At 46.9% G+C, this 20,114-nt stretch overlaps 1 pseudogene; it reads left to right on the plus strand.

The window, feature by feature from the left end:
- The window catches only part of LOC146188567 (sodium-dependent glucose transporter 1A-like), a 38,520-nt pseudogene extending 19,133 nt beyond the window's left edge, over positions 1-19,387 (plus strand).
- The last annotated feature ends 727 nt before the right edge of the window (positions 19,388-20,114 follow it).

Genomic DNA, 20,114 nt, shown 5'->3' on the forward strand with positions numbered 1-20,114 from the left:
AAGACATTATTCACTATCAGACTTGGCGACCGTCAGGTGTGGTAAAACTATTTCTGCAGCCAACATACCGTTGGGCGGTTGGAAGCTAAAAGCAGCAAAAAAATGTTTCAGGATCGGTTACCGCTACCTCGTAGATATTAGTGCAGGAGGGTCTGGTAGAATTTCGTGAGAGGTATCTGAAAAGCTCCTGAATGGGCTTATGAGCCAACGGGACGGACCTTTATATTGTTTGAGCATCTTTATATTCAATGGTCACAGCCGCCATTTCCCGTGCTTCTGCAAGTACTCACACGCCGGACGCCACAAAAATAGCCCATTCATTCCTTCGTCCGCGCGTAGCACTAAGGTCATGTACTAAGGCATGCATCGAACCAGGATTCAGCGGTTAAATTAGTCGCCTTAGCGACGGCATTCAGTCTTGCTCTAAGAATGGACACACTGGTTGAAAACATCACGCATGTCAATCAGGCGCCGCGCTTGCCCTCTCTGCCCGCTCTTCGTCAGCGTGTTTAGAGTCGCCGCTGCTGCTGATGATGATGATGATAATTTACTGACTCTACCCTTCGTATCGGGCGGGCACCGTGTTGGCGCCGCAGTAGTGAAGCAAAAATGTAGCGTACAATATACAGTACAGTGAAAACAACACCACACTTAACACCGAAAATTGAAAAATAAAAAGAAAAAAAAAGAAAAACATTTTCACGGCTTGCGCCCTACCGTCCACCATTCTGAGATTCTCCTTTTGGACACCTGCACGAAGGGAGCTCTACCTAACATGTTTGTGCATGCGTTACAATTTCATTTCTTTATTTCCTTTGGCTTCGTCGTAAGAACCCTTTGCGACGTCCTTACCGGGGAAATTATGCTGATATCAGAACCAATTGCCACGTCTCGAGGATGCCACTGGTACCATTGTTTGTGCCAGCGTGCAACTATAACCACTTGTCAACAACCATGATATAAAAAATTATGAAAGCATGAATGCCATGATATTGTTTGCCAAGTTGGCAGCATAGCCGTACAACGCAAACGACAGCTTTACTTTGGGAGAGGCGATGGTTGTGAGTATGCCACCGCGACAGAGGCTTGCGGTTAGAGCGCTCGACTGCTGATCCCGGAATGTAATGGCTAGAACAAAGCTCTAGCCACTGTACCTCAGGGCGAGTGTTCGATTCCGGCCATGGTGGACGTGTTTCGAAGCATACGAAAGGCTCTCGTTAAATGTGCGATGGCAGTGGTCGGGAAAGAACCCTAGTGGCCGTTTTATCCGAGGCCTACATACCGGCCTCCGAAACGGCCGATGTTGCATGGGATGTTAATCTATGTAGACCGTTTTATCTAGGGCACTCCTATTTCACACAAATGATGCCGTCTATGTATGGCACTTGTTTCTAGATGCCATGCTGGCATGGTCAGAGACGTCTACGGGATATGGACGGTTCCGGATGATGGTGCCACACATTAAGGTCTTGCTGCGCTCACGGTGAATAACTAGCTTCTGCGAAATGTGTCCACGAGATTCCACGAGGAGTCTCAGCGAGACGTCGTAATGGGTTCTGATATCAGAATAATTTCCATGGTAAGGAGGTCGCAATAGGTTCTTACGACGAAGCCAAAGAAAATAGCATAATGAAATTGTAGCAAGCATGTACACAAACATGTAAGATAGAGGAAGAAGAAAGAGGTATACAAAAGTGGAAGAGTAGAAGGAGGACAAGCTTCCGCTAATAAGCTCTTAACCGAACCTAAATGCAATCCTGTAATTTTTTGTCAATTCGGATCTCGATCATTCTTTGCACTTTAAAAAACCTCTGCAGGACGGGGAAAACAATTTGCCGACGATAACGTCACTTCCTCATGCGAAATTTGAGCGCAGCTCGTCACCTGTTTCACCCTTTTCGATATATTGAGGCAAACATTTCGAGCAAGACATGTATGAAGGAGGAGGAGGTAAACTTTATTTAAAGAAGAGGTCGTAGGCGCGGGGTGGGTTGACGTTCCCGTCCCCGCGGTGGGCTCCTCTTCTAGGCCGGACGCCAGGTGGCCGACCGACGATGTCGTTCGGCGACCTCTTCACCCCGCTCCGTGACTCGGAGTTGAACCTCCGGGTCGGAGCTGAGCAGCGCGGCCTCCCACTGAGATTGGGTAGAGAGCTGCAGACTCTGTGATGGCTTGTCTTGATTACATGAGTATAGGATGTGTGGTGTGTCTGCCTTCTGATGTCCACAGAGAGAACAGACAGGGCTGAACTGCTCTGGGAACCATATGGAGTACATGTACGGATTAAAGAAAGTGTCTGTTTGAAGCTGCCGCCAGGTGACTTGTTGTGTTTTACTTAGAGATCGATGTGGTTCTGGGAAGATTTGTCCTTCTTTCTTGAAGTGGGTAGTAATTTCTTTGTAGGTTGTCATCCGCTCTCTGGCCGACCTGAGCTCAGGGCAGCGCACCTCCCGGTTAACTACGAATCCTCGGGCAAATTGGTGCGCTGCCTCGTTCCCAGGATGGTCCGAATGGGCAGGGACCTAGATCAATGTGATAAGGCGGGTATGGGAGACTTTTTGTAAAATTTTGATGGCTGCGGAGTGGGCCCTTCTTTTTGCAAAATTTCTAATTGCGGTTTTAGAGTCGCTAAGGATGTATTTGGCAGTGGTGAAGGTAATAGCTAAAGCTATGGCAGCCTCTTCGGCCTCCTCCGGAAATTTTGTTTTATTGATTGTCGCCGATGCGAGGGGAGAACCTCGATGATCTACAAATGCCAGGGAGAAGGCATCTCTGTCCGCATGTTCTGCAACGTCCACGTGCGCCGTGTCTTTCTGTACTGAAAATCTTCCGTGTAATTTTTGTGCCCTAGCCCTTCTTCTGTCCGTATCTTATTCTGGATGCATGTTTGTAGGCAGAGGACGGACTATTAATTGCTCGCGCACATGTCTTGGAATCGGCAAAGTGTGGGCCCGGGTCCCTTCATATTGTATTCCTGCTTTTTTTAGGATGACAGGTCCCGTTTCATGCTTGATAATCGTTCGTATTGTGCGGTGAGGTGTGCTTCCATCATTTCCGCTAAGGTGTTATGAATTCCTAACTTTAGTAGTGTTTCATTTGGGGTATTGCGAGGGAGGTTAAGCGCAATTTTATAGGACTGTCTAATTAGTGAATCCAGGTCGTCTCTTTCTCTAACTGTGAGGGTGACGTATGGTGTAGAGTAGATAACTCTGCTAAGAACGAAGGCTTCTACTAGTTTCCTGGTCTCAGCGTCTTTAACTCCTCCACGCCTATTCGCGATTCGTCTGAGGAGGAGGGAAATTTGGTTGACGGTGTTTTTCAGTTTCTTAATTAGTGTGTCGTTTTTTTGGTTTGACTGTATGAGCATTCCCAAGATTCTTAGTGTTTCCACTTCTTGGATGGCTGCACCTTCCGCGTAGATTTTGATCGCAGGCGCTTTATTCTTTCTTTGACGCTTTGGGTATAGAATGAGCAATTCAGATTTCTGGGGGGAACACGCGAGTCCCGCGGCTTGCGCCTCCTCTACGACTACGTCTACCGCTTGTTGTAGCGTATCTTGTATCGTGCCAATAGTCCCCTTGGTGGTCCAAAGGGTGATATCGTCCGCGTACAAAGAGTGTTCTAGGTCTGGGATTCTTGCGAGTTCGTGTGCCATTTTGATTAGGGTTATATTGAATAAAAAGGGGGAGAGGACTGATCCTTGCGGAGTTCCTGTATCTCCTAAAGTGAAGGTGTCGGATTTGATAGTGCCAATTTGAATTTCGGAGAGGAAGTCCTTGATGTAGTAAACGTTCTTGCGCCTACATTCAGCAGTGAAAGAGATTCTAGGATTGCTTTGTGTTTAACATTACCAAAGGCTTTGGTTAAATCTAGGGCTAGTATTGCCCTGGTACTCCTTTCTTGCTAATGAGATAGGACTTCGTTTTCTAGTCTTAGCATCGTATCTTGTGTTGATAAATGTGGTCTAAAGCCGACCATAGTGTTTTGATATAAATTCTCTTTTTGCATGTGGGTCTGGAGTCTGTCTAGTATGACGTGCTCTATCAGTTTTCCTATGCAAGAAGTAAGCGAAATAGGTCTGAGGTTTTCGAGCGCGAGCTTTTTGTCAGGTTTGGGGATGAATTTAACGATGCCATGTTTCCAAGACGCTGGGAGCTTTCCCTCCCTCCAACACTCGTTCGCAAAGTCCGCGAGGGCTGTGATAGAAGTGTCGTCTAGATTTCTGAGTGTCTTATTTTTAATGCCGTCCTCTCCTGGGGCGGATGTTGTACGTACCTTAAAGAGGGCTGCTCTTATTTCCGCCATTGTTATGTCAGCATCCAGGATGGTGTTAGGCTCTCCGTTATAATCGGGCAGGGACTTCGTCTCACGGGTTGTGCAGAAGTATTTCTGCGGTAGCGTGTCTATAATATCTTGATCCGTGCCTGGGTCTATGTTTAAAATTTTGGTGATTTCCTTTTGAGTGGTAGCTTTGTTGGATTCCGGATCAAGGAGATGCCGCAGAAGATTCCAAGTCTCCCTCGTGCCTAGATTGCCATTCACATTTTCACAGATATGGTTCCACTGCTGTCTCGCTAGTTCTGCGGTGTGGTGTTGAATTTCTTTCGTGAGTGTGACGATCCTATTTCTAAGCTTTTTGTTATATTTTTGCTTAAGCCATCTTTTTTCTAGGCTTTGCCTTGCCTCCCACATGTCCGTAAGTCGGCTGTCAACCGTATTTACGCCTAAGTCATGTACTAGTTCCTTAGTGGCCTTTTCCACATCCGATAGGAGGGTCTGTGTCCAGTGTTCTAAGTCTATGATTGGTTCGTTATTTTGGTCGCGGATAGTCCTATGTTTGAACCAGTCGGTGATTTTGTTTTTTCTGGGTTGGGGTTTGAGATTGGCAATGGTGATTTTAGACAATATGATATAATGGTCACTTCTCAGATTTTGTCTGGTGTTGCTCCAGCATAAGTCTGGGAGATTTTTGCCCATCGTTAGGTCCGGGCACGTGTCCCTGGTCACGCTGTTGCCTATCCTAGTAGGTTGCATGGGGTCCGTGTATTGGGTGAGCCCTCTTTGCTGGATGAAATCCATTAGAGCCGTTCCTTTCCTGGATATGGTTGCGTGTCCCCATTGCACGTGTTGAGCGTTGAAGTCGCCCACAATTAGGGTTGGGTTTTGGCCTGCGATTTGGAGGGTTTAGAGTATAGCGGCTTTCGCTGGTCCAGCCGGTGCCTTGGGGTGGCTGTATGCGTGTAGTACGAACAGAGAAGAGGAGTTTCTTCTGCTAGGCAGAATTTCAATTAGTATACAATCGAGATCTACGTTTTCAATCTCGTGGTTAACTACGGTAAGATTTCTATGTACCAACGTAGTGGTTAAAGGCTGTTCTTTGATGTGACATGGCAGTACCGCCCGGTACCCTGGCAGTTTTAGTCGAGACATTCTGGGTTCTTGAATCGCTATAACGTCAGGTTTTTCGGATTGCGATTGAACGTGTAACTGCAGATTTGTTTTTTTTTTGTTGCGCATAGACCTGCAGTTCCACTGCCAAATTGTTGCGGTTTTAGGATTGGCCATTTTGCTGGGATAGATCGATTGGCGCCCCTTGAGCTGAAGGGGGAAGCCTGTGTAAAATTTCCTGTAAAACGGTGTCAATTACTCCGAACTTGTGATTTACATTCTGTATGTGTTGTTCGAGTCTTTGTGTTAAATTATAAACTCTTTGGGTTAGACTATCGAGTTTCTGGCTGTGCTCCTCCACTTTTTGTTCGAGTTTTGGGACTCTATCCTCCACTGAGGTATTTCTTACGTCAGCTGCTACTGCTCGTTTTTTGCGAGGTGTTTCTTCCTTGCTAACTACGCTTACTGGGGTTTCGACGGAGGCGGTCAGAGTAGTTTCCATTTCTGTGACTTCCGGCAATGGGAGTGGTTTCGGAGGTGGGTCCTTAGATATGGCGGGTGCTTTTAGTTTACTATTTTCCTCTTCCAAGTGTTTGATTCGATCCATGAGAATTTGAATGTGGTGGAGTGCCTGATCTAGTTTAGACTGTAATGTCTGCAGCTCCATCCCCTTCCCATGAGAGGCCACTCCTACCCAGCTCACCTGTTTCGGCCCGGGGCTCTGAGTCCGGCTGCTAGTGCTGGCGCCTCCTCCATTGCTACTGCTTCCGTTGCGTCCGCCGCTGCTGCTCCGTCCGCTGTCCAAGGACGGGAAGGAGCTCGATCGGTCCTTCCTTTCGGTAGATGTTGGGTCGTCACATGTCCGTAATTTGGGTCTTGATTGGTGATCCGACTGTTTCGTTTGGTGTCGTTGAAATCGCTTCTTGCAGCTGTTATCGCCTGTGCGGTGCCCTCCTCCGCAGATAATGCAGACCGGGTCGCAGACTTCTTCTTTCAGGTGTTGGTTGCCGCAGTACGGGCACCTTTGTTCCGGTGGCTCCGGACATACGTTCTTCTGTGGCCGACTCTTCTGCAGTTTGTGCACGCCTCTACTTTGGGAATGAAGGGGTAAACTGGGTACAGGACTCTGAAGTAGACGATGCTATCTGGGAGTTCGTCCGCGTCGAAGTGAAGCAGGAGGGACTTTGATGTTCTTCCCATGGTGCGTGCTTGAACGATGTCAGGGTTTCTTTTTTGGAATTCGGTCATCATTTCTTGGTGCGTTTCGCCATCGTAAGCCCTATAGATAATGCCCTGCAGGGCCCTGTCCGGAGGGGCGATGTATGACGTCATAACAATGTATTTGCCTTCTATTTTGATTTGCTTGACTGCGACGTAGCGTAGTGCGTTTGCCTGCACCGGCGTCGATATGGTGATCACATTTTTTGCAGAGTTGGTTCTAGATTGGTCGTTATCGACCGCGGACGCGGTGACGCCGCTCGCTGTTGCGATCGCTTGCCTGATAGATTTTTCGGTGTAGCGCGTGATGTCTACGCCACCCGTTGGTCTGTAGATGATTTTATAGTCCTTCTCCGGAAGTCGGGGTAGCGGTTTCTTGGGATGTAGCGGAGGGAGATGTTTTGCCTTCGGTTTCTCGGACTGCTCATTTTTCTTCTGAGGTGTTAATGACTCAGCTTTGTGGTTCTTGGTACGGTAAGAAACAATTGTCTTCCAATCAGGTGTTTCGAATTCGGCTGGGGAAGCGTTCGTCCCAACTACGGCGTACTCAATGACTGCCGCCGTGGAGTTCGGGTGCGCAAGGGCGCCGGAGCGACGCTGGATTTAGACAGTCGGAGCTCGGGAGACCGAGCTCCGATTTGCGTAAATAAGGTCTTGAAAGGTGCCTTGTACACTCACGGTTCTTGTCCGTGTGTCGCAGTCGACGTATCCGGGTGTTTTCCCTTGTAGCAGGTGCTCGAAACGCGGACATGTATGTACTATTACAGAGAACTATTTTATTTTTCGCGCCTATTCCTTCAAGAAACACTCCACTAGCACTTTTTTTTTCGAAGAGTTTGCCACAAGGCATAAGTTGAGAAAGGGGGAATGGGATGCAGGAGATAGAAAGTTAAAAGAAAGAGTGCAGTCCAGTTGTGCTTACGTATTCGAGAAGGTTGGCAGTATAGCGATTGTCCATTGTCCATTTCTCATAATCACTATCGCGATTCCACCGCAGGCCCACCTTCATGATTATCCGTTGCCTAATGTGCGTTGTTGATGGACACGTCCACAACAAGTGACGCACATCGCAGACGTCAGATGGAGTCTCACAGTGAGGGCACCTGTCAGTCACTGGTAGGTCTTTTTCCCGCCATCGATGTCGAACAGATGGGGTCAGAGCCGCCCCTGCCCGGATCCGGCGCACTGTCACCTCCTCCTGCCGAGTAAGACTACGGGGGAGAGGGTGCGAACACGGAGGAATGAGAGCGCGTGTTCGCTGGCGCAGAACTTGCGAATCGGAAACGTGGGACAGGAACGGATCTGGGGGAAGAGGGGATCGTCTGATGTGTTTATATGCGTCATAGCATCTGCTTGTATGTTATGTGGATCGCGACTTCTTGACTTTCATGAAGAAAGTTTTGAGTCGGAGAAAGAAGAGAGCAATTAAGTTACCGGCAGGTTGCGGGAGGCACCGCGTGGGCCCATAGGAACGTTGTGCTGCGAAGAGACTAGTGCCAGAAGCCGGAGACGAGAAAAAAGTACCTTCGCAAATATATTAAACTGACTTGAAAGCACTGTTGACAAAGTGAGTAAGTCTAATCGAATTTCTAGCAATGTATGTTTTAAAGAAAAATAAGGGCGGGCTTGATCCTGGCCCCCCTTCATAGATCAGTGCCCTGTCCTGGCGGAGAGGCTTGCGAAACTCGATGAAGTCGTGAGCTCTGCTGTGTAGGGCCATCCAAGATAGACAGGCCACGGCAGAGAGTTCTAACAAAATGTGATTCACTGGAGAAGGTAATGGCAACACACTCCAGTATTTACTGCCAAGAAAACCCTAGGGCCAGTCACAATAGCATTAATAATAGGGCGCCGGAAGATGACCCCCCCCCCCCCCCCCCCCAGGTTGGAAGGCGTCCCACATGCTACTGGGGATGAACAAAGGGCGATTCCTAGTAGCTCCAGGACGAATGAAGCGGCTGGGCTAAAGCCAAAAGGACGCTCAGTTGTGGATGTGTCGGGAAGCGACCGGAAAGTCCGATGTTGCAAGGAGATATATCACATAGCAACATGGAATGTAAGATCTATGATGCAAGGTAAACTGGATGTCATCAAGCGAGAAATCACCAGATTGCACATTGATATCTTGGGTGAGCTCAAGTGGACCGGAATAGGAAAATTTAATTCCGGCCAACGTCTTTTATTGTGGGAACGAATCCAGGAGAAGGAATGGAGTCGCTCTCATAGTAAACAGAAGAATGGGCAAAGCAGTGCTAGGAAACAACCCCAAAAACGACCGAATGATTTCACTTCGGATCCAAGGTCACCCTTTAAATATAACAGTTATTTAGGTCTATGCACCAACCACTACTACTGAAGAAGCTGACGTTAAGAGATTTTATGCTGACCTGCGATGCCTTTTAGACCGCACTCTATCATCAGACGTCGTGTTTCTCATAGGAGACTGGAATGCTTAGGTGGGGTTTTAAGAAATATCCGAAATTACAGGCAAGTTCGGTCTTGGTGAACCAAATGAAGCTGCGCAGAGGCCAGTAGAGTTTTGTCAAGAAAACAACCTGACCATAGCGAATACTCATTTTCAACAGCACGAGAGGCGCCTGTACGCATGGACTTCACCGGATGGTCTGTACAGGAATCTGATTAAATTCTCTGCCGGCAGAGATAGAGAAGCGCTATACAATCTGTAAAAACAAGGCCTAGGGCTAATTGCGGCACTGATCATCAGCTTCTTGTTGCCAAATTTCAGCTTCGATTGAGGAAAACGCAGAAACCTAGAATACCTTTCAGGTATGAGCTGGATCAAATTCCATCAGAATATGCTGTGGAAGTGAGGAATCGATTTCAAGAATTGGATCTAGAAGACAGAGAGCGTGAAGAGATGTGGACTGATGTTCGTGATATAATACAAGAAGTTGCTACTAAGCTAGTTCCAAAGCAGAAGAAATGCAAGAAAGCAAAATGGTTATTTGAAGAGGCTTTTCAAATGGCTGAGGCAAGGAGGATAACAAACGTTATGGGGGAAAGAGAAAGATACAAGGTTCTCAATGCGGATTTTAAGAAAATAGCAAGGAAAGATAAGAATGCCTTCCTCAACATACAGTGCCAAGCAGTTCAGGACAACAGCCAATTGAGGAGCACAAGAGCTCTGTATAAGGCAATCAAAGATATCAAAGGAAGCGTCTGTGCTACGCCGGGCGTGATAAAGGACAAACGAGGCAGGGACCTCGCTGAAGCCTCAGAGATAAAGAAGAGGTGGCAGGAATACACAGAAGAACTGTACAAGAAGGACCCGGATGTTCAAACCCAACATAGGACGGTTGTGATTACTGATCTCGAGCCGGGCATCCTGAAGAGTGAAGTTGAATTGGCCTTAGCCAGCCTTGCTAAGAACAAAGCTAGCGGAATTGATGATATTCCAGCTAAGTTGCTTCAAAACCTCAACCACGACGCTGTTAACACACTGCATACATTATGTCAAAAAATTTGGACAACCCTGCAGTGGCCACAGGATTGGAGGAGGTCAGTTTACATCCCCATTCCAAAGAAAGGCAGTGCCAAAGATTGCTCCAACTTCAAAGATTGGTCCTCCAGATCACCTCTAGTCTTTGTAACCGTAGCGCGAATGTAACTTCCGGGGGCCGTGGTAAGTTGTTAATTGGTTTGTTGTAGGAAGAAGGAAAATAAATGCACAGGCCTGCAACTCGCTATATAGCTGAGCCACCTCCGCTGCCTGCCTGCTTTATTTATAGGAAAGGAAAGGCGAGGTAACTGTCTCACTTGTTTTTTTTCTGTGGACACCGCAACCGCGTCGTAAGGGAAGGGAGGAAGGTGTGAATGAAAGTGGAAAGAGAGAACGATGAGCCGTAGTGGAGGGCTACGGAGTAATTTCGACCACCTGGGGATCTTTAACGTGCGCTGACATCGCACAACACACGGACCCTCTTCGTTTCGCCTCCATCGAAACGCAGCCGCCGAGGTCGGGTTCGAACCCGGGTATTCCGGCACAGTAGTCAGGCGTCTTACCACTGCACCACCCGGCGGGGCACCTCCGCTGCCTGATTTATTTATAGAAAGAGAAAGGCGCGGTAACTGTCTCACTTGTTTTCTGTGGACACCGCAGCCGCGCCGTAAGGGAAGGAAGGAAGGTGGGAGTGAAAGTGGAAAGAGAAAAGAGGAGCCGTAGTGGAGGGCTACGGAGTAATTTCGACCACCTGGGGATCTTTAACGTGCGCTGACATCGCACAGCACACGGACGCCTCTTCGTTTCGCCTCCATCGAAACGCAGCCGCCGAGGGCCGGTTCGAACCCGGGTACTCCGGCACAGTAGTCGGGCGTCTTACCACTGCACCACCCCGGCGGGGCCGCGTATTTGGGTTTGCTCGGTACGGTGGCTCCGCAAGGGACAAAACGACAGAAGAGACGAAGAAAGCGGGCTGTTCCGACTAGCATCTACCGCCCCCTGGAGCCGAGCAGCCTAGCGATTAGCGGCGCATGCTTTTTCAATGGGAGTCATGTTAGACGCGGCACTAGCTTGAGAGAGCCTATACTACTACTACTACTACTACTACTACTACTACTACTACTACTACTAATACTACTACTACTACTACTAAATAATAATAATAATAATAATAATAATAATAATAATAATAATAATAATAATAATAATAATAATAATACACAAATATTTATCTGCTAATGATGATTATTATTAATAATAATAATAATATTATTATTATTATTACTATTATTATTATTATTAGTAGTAGTAGTAGTAGTAGTAGTAGTAGTAGTAGTAGTAGTAGACGGCCGAATTAACTGGTTAAATATCTTCACAGTTTTAATTAATAGTAATAATAATATTTGGTTCACAGGAAGGGAAAGGCGCAGTATCTGTCACACTTGTGTCTGTGGACACCTGAACTACTCCGAAGCCCTCCACTACGGCTCCTCTTTCTCTCTTTCCACGTTAACTCCCACTTTCATCCCTTCTCTTACGGCGCGGTTCAGGTGTCCACAGACACAAGTGTGACAGATACTGCGCCTTTCCTTTCCTGTGAATCAATTACTATTATTATTAATTAAAACTGTGATGATAATATTTAGCCAGTTAATTCGCCCGTTACATACAGACAATTCAGTGCCAACCTCGTGAAATGAGTCTTCCTCTATACTACTACTACTACTACTACTACTACTACTACTACTACTACTACTACTACTACTACTACTACTACTACTACAACTAATACTACTACTACTACTACTACTAATATTAATAATAATAATAGTAGTAGTAGCAATAGTAGCAGTAGTAGAGGCTTTCTCAAGCTAGTGCCGCGTCCAGCATGACGCCCATTGAAAAAGCATGCGCCGCTAATCGCTAGGCTGCTCGGCTCCTGGGGGCGGTATATGCTAGTCGGAACAGCCCGCTTTCTTCGGCTCTTCTGTCGTTTTGTCCCTTGCGGAGCCACCGTACCAAGCAAACCCAAATACGCGGCGGGGCCACCTCCGCTGCCTCGTGCGGACAGAAGAGAAAGTAGAGAAGGAAAAGGAAGAGGGAGAGAAAGACGAGCGCAGCAAAAACAGCCATCGTCCGCCATGTAAGCGGTGGCGGGTGCAATGACGGCCTACAACAGACAACAATTCGCTGGCTGGCTCGAACCTGCCACAAGCGGCGTTGACCTACCACCCCAGCCCCGTAGGGCCAGGAACACTCACCGTTCGCCTCCCTGTAAAGGAAAGGAAAGAGCATGTATTTTTCACACTCCTCGGTGGACACCTGAACCCCGCAGTAAAGGAAAGAATGGAGTTATGTAATGGAATTGAGGGTCAAAGAAGAGAAAAGGAGGAGCCGAGAGGGCTTCGGAATAATTTAGACCACCTGGGGGATCTTCAGCATTCACTGACATCCCGCAGGAAACAGACGCATTTGCGTTTTCCATCTATCGAGAAGCAGAGCACTGCGGGTATAGCATGCCTAAAAAGTTTATATTATTTTTTTAAATAAATGTTTGCAGCTCATTTCGTTTCTTCCACTCTATATTTCATGCGTGGCGAAAATATGTCATATTTATGCCTCCACATAGCATGTCATAACGGTTTCGCTGAAAAGGAGCCGAGCACTGCGTACATACCACGCCTAAGGCATTGTTATTATTTTAGTAGCGGCCGCCCCGGACGAGATGAACGCGGCTGCTCCGGTTCAGTAGCCGAGCGCCTTTCCCCGCCGTGGCAAGGCCGCTCAACATGTTGATATTCGACATTGGAATCTAACAGCGAAATATAAAAATGAAAGGGGACCGCTTTTGACCGTTAATGCTGTTCAAACGAACGCCGGTATGTGGTGCTCTCAAATTTACATATATATATATATATATATATATATATATATATATATATATATATATATATATATATATATATATATATATATATATCGGCGGCGGTCCCCCCTGCTACTTGCTTGGGTATTTATGTTGTCTGTATACGAACCTCGAGAGTGTTCACCAGCGCCACCCTCAACCATAGCAGCGGACGTAGAACGTCCTTTGTTACCGCCAGCGTCGCGTAGAACGTGACCGCGACCGATGTAGCTCAGTTGGAAGAGCACCGGACGCGTTATTCGGAGGTCGTGGGTTCGGTTCCCAACAATCGGCACGTTGTTTTTTCTTCTACTTTGTGTTTAATTATCTTTCCCCTAACAGATTACATTACTAATTTCTGTGATTATCCAAGCAAACATAAAAAAAGACAAAGTACCATCCCCAAAGCTTTCCTTGGCCTCGCCGACTGTTGGCTTCTTTCCTTCATGTAATATAACGAGCACCCTCATTTCCCCTTAATATATATATATATATATATATATATATATATATATATATATATATATATATATATATATATATATATATATATATATATATATATATATATACGTGTGTGTGTGTGTGTGTCATTATGCTAAAATAGTTGCCCTATGGATGGTGGTAGAGAGACCGGAATGGTGTATAACGATTAGTTTACGCGTAAAATCTAAATTCTAAATCTATTCTCATTTTGATGGGGGAGTCGCACCATTGTAATTGAAGTTAGGGGGTCCATTATGTTTAAAATTCGCGTTTGCAGGAGGGTGCTCATCTGGAGAACCACTGGTCGTAGGTACATGCTGGTGGTATCAAACGATTCGTCCCGGTGAGATCTGTGTGAAATGAGATTGCGGTAGATAACAGCCCAAGTTTTTGAATTTCAACGCCTATCGGCGGTGGCTATAATAAATGCATTTTATTTTTTAAAGCGCAGCTCTTTAGCGCCTGTTCCTGGGTTTCGCATCGCCGTCGTTTTTGTCCCTCCTAACAACCCAGGTGGTCGAAATTTCCGGCGTCCTTTCCCACCTTCCTTCGTTCTCTTACGGCTCGATTCAGGTGTCCACAGAAACAAGTGTGACAAATACTGCGCCTTCCTATTCCTGTGAACCAATTATAAAAGGCATGCTTCAGAGCTCAAGTGGAAGACAACCTCGAATAGTGCACACTGCAAAGATAATAATTCATGAATACTGCGAGGTGGTGTTGGTGAAAACGTTTATTAAAACATAGTTACGTGGAGGTTGCTCTGGGGTCAGGCTTAGTGCACTTACCCTCAAGAACACTAGATGGAGTCTCTAGTAAACCATAGTGGCGTCCGCTGCCGTCATTGCTCGTTTGACCAATGCCTTTTGGGCTTTCAGGTCGGAACAGGCGCGTAGAGTCGCCTCCCAGTCCTCTCGGGTGGGGGTTGGGTTTGGTTTAAGGGCAAGCGTTGGAGGGGCAAGCCCACATCATGTGGAAGAGGTCCCAGGACATTTTCCCACAGTGCGGGCACTCCCCGGAGAAGGCAGCGTCTACGTGTTTAAGTGACGCTGCCGGCGGTGAAAACGGTGAAAACGGAATCGAGACTCGGAATTCTCAATTCCGTTTTAACCGCTGTCCTTGCTCAAAAAGGCGTCGATGTCCTCGTATTCCGAAGACGACACACTTTCATCGTAATCCGAGTCTGACATAGCTGTTGCTTGGCTGGGCGCGCCGGTGCAGCATGAGTATACGAGAGCAGACGATGAATAGCAGATTGCGTCACTACTATTGGTCCCCACGTGACCAAGCCGGTGTGTCGCTTCCATAGCTGTGACGTAATGGCCTAACCCGGCGCTCAGAAATCGAAACCGAAATGGCTCAGTATAAACATGCAATACTAAATTATTCATCGGACGTATATGATTCCTACGTTGTGCCTCATGCTCACTGAAACGATACGCGCGTTTAAAACGAACGCGCGAACGAAAGATGAGGTGTCTCAACCCCCTTTAAACGAGTGTCAACGTCTGAGCAATAACTGCGACGGCTTCTTCTGTCGGACAAGCGACAACTGAAGCAAGAAAGGATGAACTGCCGAACTATGCTCGAGAGAAATTCGATACAGCTCACCTCGGCGTCCTTCACGGTTCTTCAGGTTTGAAGCCTAAATGGGAAAAGAAATACGCTCCATCGTGGGGGAGGAATCCTGCCTGCTGTGCCCCATAGTTGGCGCCTCTGTGCCTTCAGAAATAAAGACTCTATTTACATTTTGGTCTTGGCTTGCAGAGTGCACTGTCCACCAATGAACGGACCCTTATATAAATTAGCGCAACTGTAGTCTCTGCACGACTAAGCTGGTGAATATTGTTGTGTTACACGCGTGCTAGGTTTGATCCTTCTGAAAACCTCCGCAAATAATTATTGCATAAATACTGCGTGACCTTAGCTTTTGATATTGAATCTTGCTTGGAGCGCAGCTCTTCGGCGCCCGTTCCTGAATTATTGAATGAATGAAAACTTTTATTTTCCACAGAAAAGGGGCCCTCCGTTTCCCGTCCACGGCACGCAGGCCAGGGGGACAAGACCGAAGGAGCCCCGCAGCAGACATGGCAGTAATTTAATTACAGTAATGGAAATAATACAATTTAATTACTTTTCGGTAATTTGTGATGTAATGATTTACTTTTTTAGTTTGTTAGTTTGTTAATTTAGTAATGTAATTAATTACATTTTGGTAATAATTTCGAAGCGAAAGTAATTAATTCCTTTCGAAATTACTTTCAGTAAAGTGTGCCACTACTGCTTCAATAGACACCAGTAGAGTGTCACGAAAGCAGAAACGACGTGCGGCAAGACGAAGCCAGCGTAATGGATCAGCAAAAGGAGACAGAATTGAGCATAACAGTTCGTCTGAGACCTCGTGTGTAGCAAGGTCACGTAGTGCGGTTATCCCCCAGCAACCATTCTCCAAGCAGCAGCATACCGGGCGTCAAAGGAATGCCGAAGGGAGAGATGGTGCAAGAAGGCTGGTGTAAAACTAGTTGGGACTCGGGAGTAACACAGTGGTGCCTGCTTACACTCGTCACCATGGTGCGAGGGAGGATTGGGGTTGGGGGAGATAGGCGGAAGGGTCCATGGCTTGAGCCACCATGGCTTGAGCATTACTGAGCAGTGAGCACAATGTACCGACGTCGATTCTTGGGACTGTGGAAGCAATAAATAACCTAGCTTCGTCGGGCCCATCAAATGGCGGAGACAGCTCCGGGCCAGCAAGACGCTGGATTCGCCGTTCATTTCACGATCGTTTCACCATGCTTCTGCTTTTGTTGTCGTTTTTTTTTTGGCGTTGTCTTGTTTTTGTAATGGCAAGTGTTGTAGGAAAGAGGGAAGGAATAGCTCCTTGGCACAGAATTTGGCGGGAAGACGAAAAAACGTGAGCGCTTCGCGTCTGGTGAACAAGTTGTTATGCTTACTATAGCTTTACCTAGTTTTTTCACGAATAGAAACTAGAAAGTAATTTAAAGGTAATTCAATTACCCAACAGAAGTAATTGTAGTGTAATTTCATTACATTTAGGTGCAGTAATGAGTAATGTAATTTAATTACTTTTCTGCGATTTTGAGCAACGTAATTTGTAATGTAATTTAATTCCTTTTCAAAAGTAATTTTGCCATCTATGCATCATCATCATCAGCAGCAGCAGCATGACTATGCCCACTGGAGGGCGAAGGCCTCTCCCATATTTCTCCAATCAACCCGGTTCTGTGCTAGTTGCATCCACTTGGCCGTACGTGAAAGTGCTGGAAGATATATATAGTGGCTGCACAGCAACCATAGTTCTGCATAAAGAAAGTAACAAAATTCCTATAAAGAAATGAGTTCGGCAAGGAAACACAATTTCCCCAGTACTATTCACATCTTGCTTAGAGGAAGTATTCATAGACTTGGAATGGGAGCAGTTAGGGATAAGGATAGATGGAAATTACCTCAGTAATCTGCAATTTGCTGATGACATTGCCTTGTTAAGCAACTCGGGGGATGAACTGCAAATAACGATCGATGATCTAGACAGAAAAAGTAAAAAGGTAGGCTTGAAAATCAATATGCAGAAGACTAAGGCAATTTTCAACAGCCTCGGGAAGGAACAGCAGTTTACATTAGGTTGCGAAGTAGTGGAAGTAGTAGGCGAATATGTCTACTTAGGACAGGTATTAACCGCAGATCCGGGCCATGAAAAGGAAATAACAAGAATAATAAGATTGGGATGGAGCGCATTTGGCAAGCACTCGCAGATTATGACTAGCAGCTTACCGGTATCGCTCAAGAGGAAAGTATACAACAGTTGCATCTTGCCTGTACTCACTTATGGGGCTGAAACGTGGAGGCTAACCAAGAGGGTTCTCCTTAAGTTGAGGACAACCCAGAGGGCTATGGAACGAAAAATGGTAGATGTAACATTAAGAGATAGGAGGCGTGCAGAGTGGGTCAGAGAAATAACTCAAGTTACCGACATTCTAGCAATGTATGCCCCGCAGACTAAACACTAGTGAAGCTGGTTTCGCGCCGGCGTCAGCCTCGTAACCAGCTCCGCCCCCCTTTCAGCCCCCCTCTTCCTGTGCGGCGCCGACCACCCGTGTAATCTGATTGCTGCACGCGTTCCCCCGTCCGCCGCTTCTTATACTCCCCCCCCCCCCCCTCCCCCATCTTCCGGCGTTGTGGTGTGGGTGCTCCCCTGTTGCCGAAACGCCGGCTCGCTATCAACGGATCACGGTGCGTGCATCCCAAGCCGAAAAGCAGGGTAACGTTCTCTTCCAGAAGAGGGCAAATACGGGCTGATTGGTACATGCTTAAGAATCGAGTAAAACAGCGCTGGGGGAGACGACACACGTGAACGACAGACACATGCGCTGTGTCTGTCTGTCGTTCACGTGTTTTGTCTCCCCCAGCACTGTTTTACTCGATTCTTAATCACGTTCTCTTCACTCGCTAGCGGCGTCAGCGGCATCAGTCAGTCGCTGCTATCCGTTTCTTCACGCAACGTTCCTATGGGCCCACGCGCTGCCTCCCGCAATATCCCGATAACTTAATTGCTGTCTTCATTTCTCGGACCATAAAGCTTCTTTCATGACAGCCAAGAACTGTTAGTGGAGTGTTTCTTGAAGGAATACGCGGGAAAATTTTTTAAAAAGTTGTCTGTAATTATACATACATGTCTTGCTCCAAATCTTTGCCTCAATCAATCGAAAAGGTGCAACAGCTGGTGAGCTGCGCTCAAATTTCCCTATAGGCAGTAAGGTAACTGTCGGCAATTTTTTTTTTTACTTGTGAATCGTTTATAAATGTTCCAGAAAAGCGCATTGACTGTGTGTGTTCTTTTTCATTTCACCACGACTTCAGGTGCAAGCGTCTGGATCTTGAAGATGTGGCCCAAGAACTCGAGCCCTGCGCTACAAGTTTTTTACCTGGCCTTCGGCATCGGCTGCCTTGCAGGTCCCTTCGTTGCGAGGCCGTTCTTGTCTACGCAAGACACAGCCAGCACCACAGGTGCAACAATGCATGCTGCCGATACGAAGTGGGATGGTACAGTTGACTTGCCCATGAATAATTTGAGCTACCTGAATGCTACGCTCTATGAGCCCAGCCCGAGCGACAGCACAATTTACTACGCGTTCGCAATTGCTGGCGCTTTCGAGTTGGTCTTAGTAGCTTCTATGTCTGCCTTCTACTTTATCGACAATACCAGCTTGTTATCGCAGATGACAAATGCTAGGAAAGGTGTCGAGAAGAGTACACAGGAATCGGTGGAATATATACGCTTCGCTCGGATAACGCTAGGAATGCTGTGTGCCTACATAGGCGTCTACATCGCCCTTGAATACACAGCCTCGCAGATGTTGACGGCTTTCGCTGTCAAATGTGACCTCCACTTCTCCAAGCCTCTGGCCTCTCGCCTCGTGGCCGTGTACTTCCTGTGCTTCGTTGCGAGTAACCTGGCTGCTGCCCTTGTCACGGTCAAGGTGTCCGCATTCTCCATCTTGGTCGCGTCACATGTCATCTTAATTACCACTGCTGTTGTCTTGTTGGGGTGGGGTTCTAGCAGCGCTACAGCCTTGTGGACCAGTAGTGCTCTAGCAGGAATTGGCCAGGGTCCTTTGAAAGCGGCAGTCACGGCCTGGGTAGCTAAGCACATCAATATCAGTAGTACTATGATGTCGATCGCGGTGGTCACGGGCGGAATCGGATCTCTGTCGCCTCCACTTCTGGTCGGCCAGTTCTTGGACAGCGCTCCCAACGTTTTTATATACGTTTGCTTCGCAGCTATTATTCTTCTGACAATATTTTTTACCGCAATGTGCTTGTATCTGCAAAGGAAGCCTTTACTTCGCGAGAACAAGAAGCTTATCGCGGACGTCAACACTGGTAAACACCAACAAACGTCGTCAGTGTAAATTGCGTGTCTTTCGCGAAGGAAGTGAAAGTATTTAGTGAATAAAATATGAAACTTGTCAGTGTGGTGAATTTATTTCCTTCGAGCGAGCAAAGAAGTGAGGTGGGGGAGGGGGGGGGGGGGGTGTTGTTCTTGCGAGAAAAACTGGCACGAATTCGTTTTGGTTATTGATTGCGATTAGACGGTAATAGTCCGTGCTTTCGGAGCTATCGTGCGTTCAGAAGAAGTCAAAGTAATGCGTCGATTCACAGCCCCTTCAGCTCGTAGCAGACACACGAGATTAATGGATAGCGGGGACGCTGAGGTGAGATAATGACACGGGGTATGTTTGCAAACACGCCGACTGTTTCACTTAATGCGGTAAATAACTATGTGGACTGTATGTGGACAACACGACTACAACAAAATTTAATCCTTTCCATAATATACGTGTTGGCAGTGACCAGTTTCGCCTTACCGGATTCAAATTGTACCTACGATTGATGGTACAAGTTTGAGATTGTGATTCATGCTACCTCGCCCTCAGTGCATGAGCAACATCCCCTATTCAACCTTTTCACCTTCGCAATTTAAGCGTCCCCTTTTTGTGACATAGCGAAGAACAGCAAAGCACAATTTTTATCAACATGGGCAAAGTTCCTCACGAATAATTGGCCTCAAGGCCCATGTTTTGTTCAATGGCATTAAAGCTGATGTTTCAACCCCCAAACTTACATACACGTCAGAGA

The sequence above is a fragment of the Amblyomma maculatum genome, chromosome 5 (assembly GCF_055883805.1).
Source record: "Amblyomma maculatum isolate TAMU_Amacu chromosome 5, ASM5588380v1, whole genome shotgun sequence".
Lineage (NCBI taxonomy): Eukaryota > Metazoa > Arthropoda > Arachnida > Ixodida > Ixodidae > Amblyomma > Amblyomma maculatum.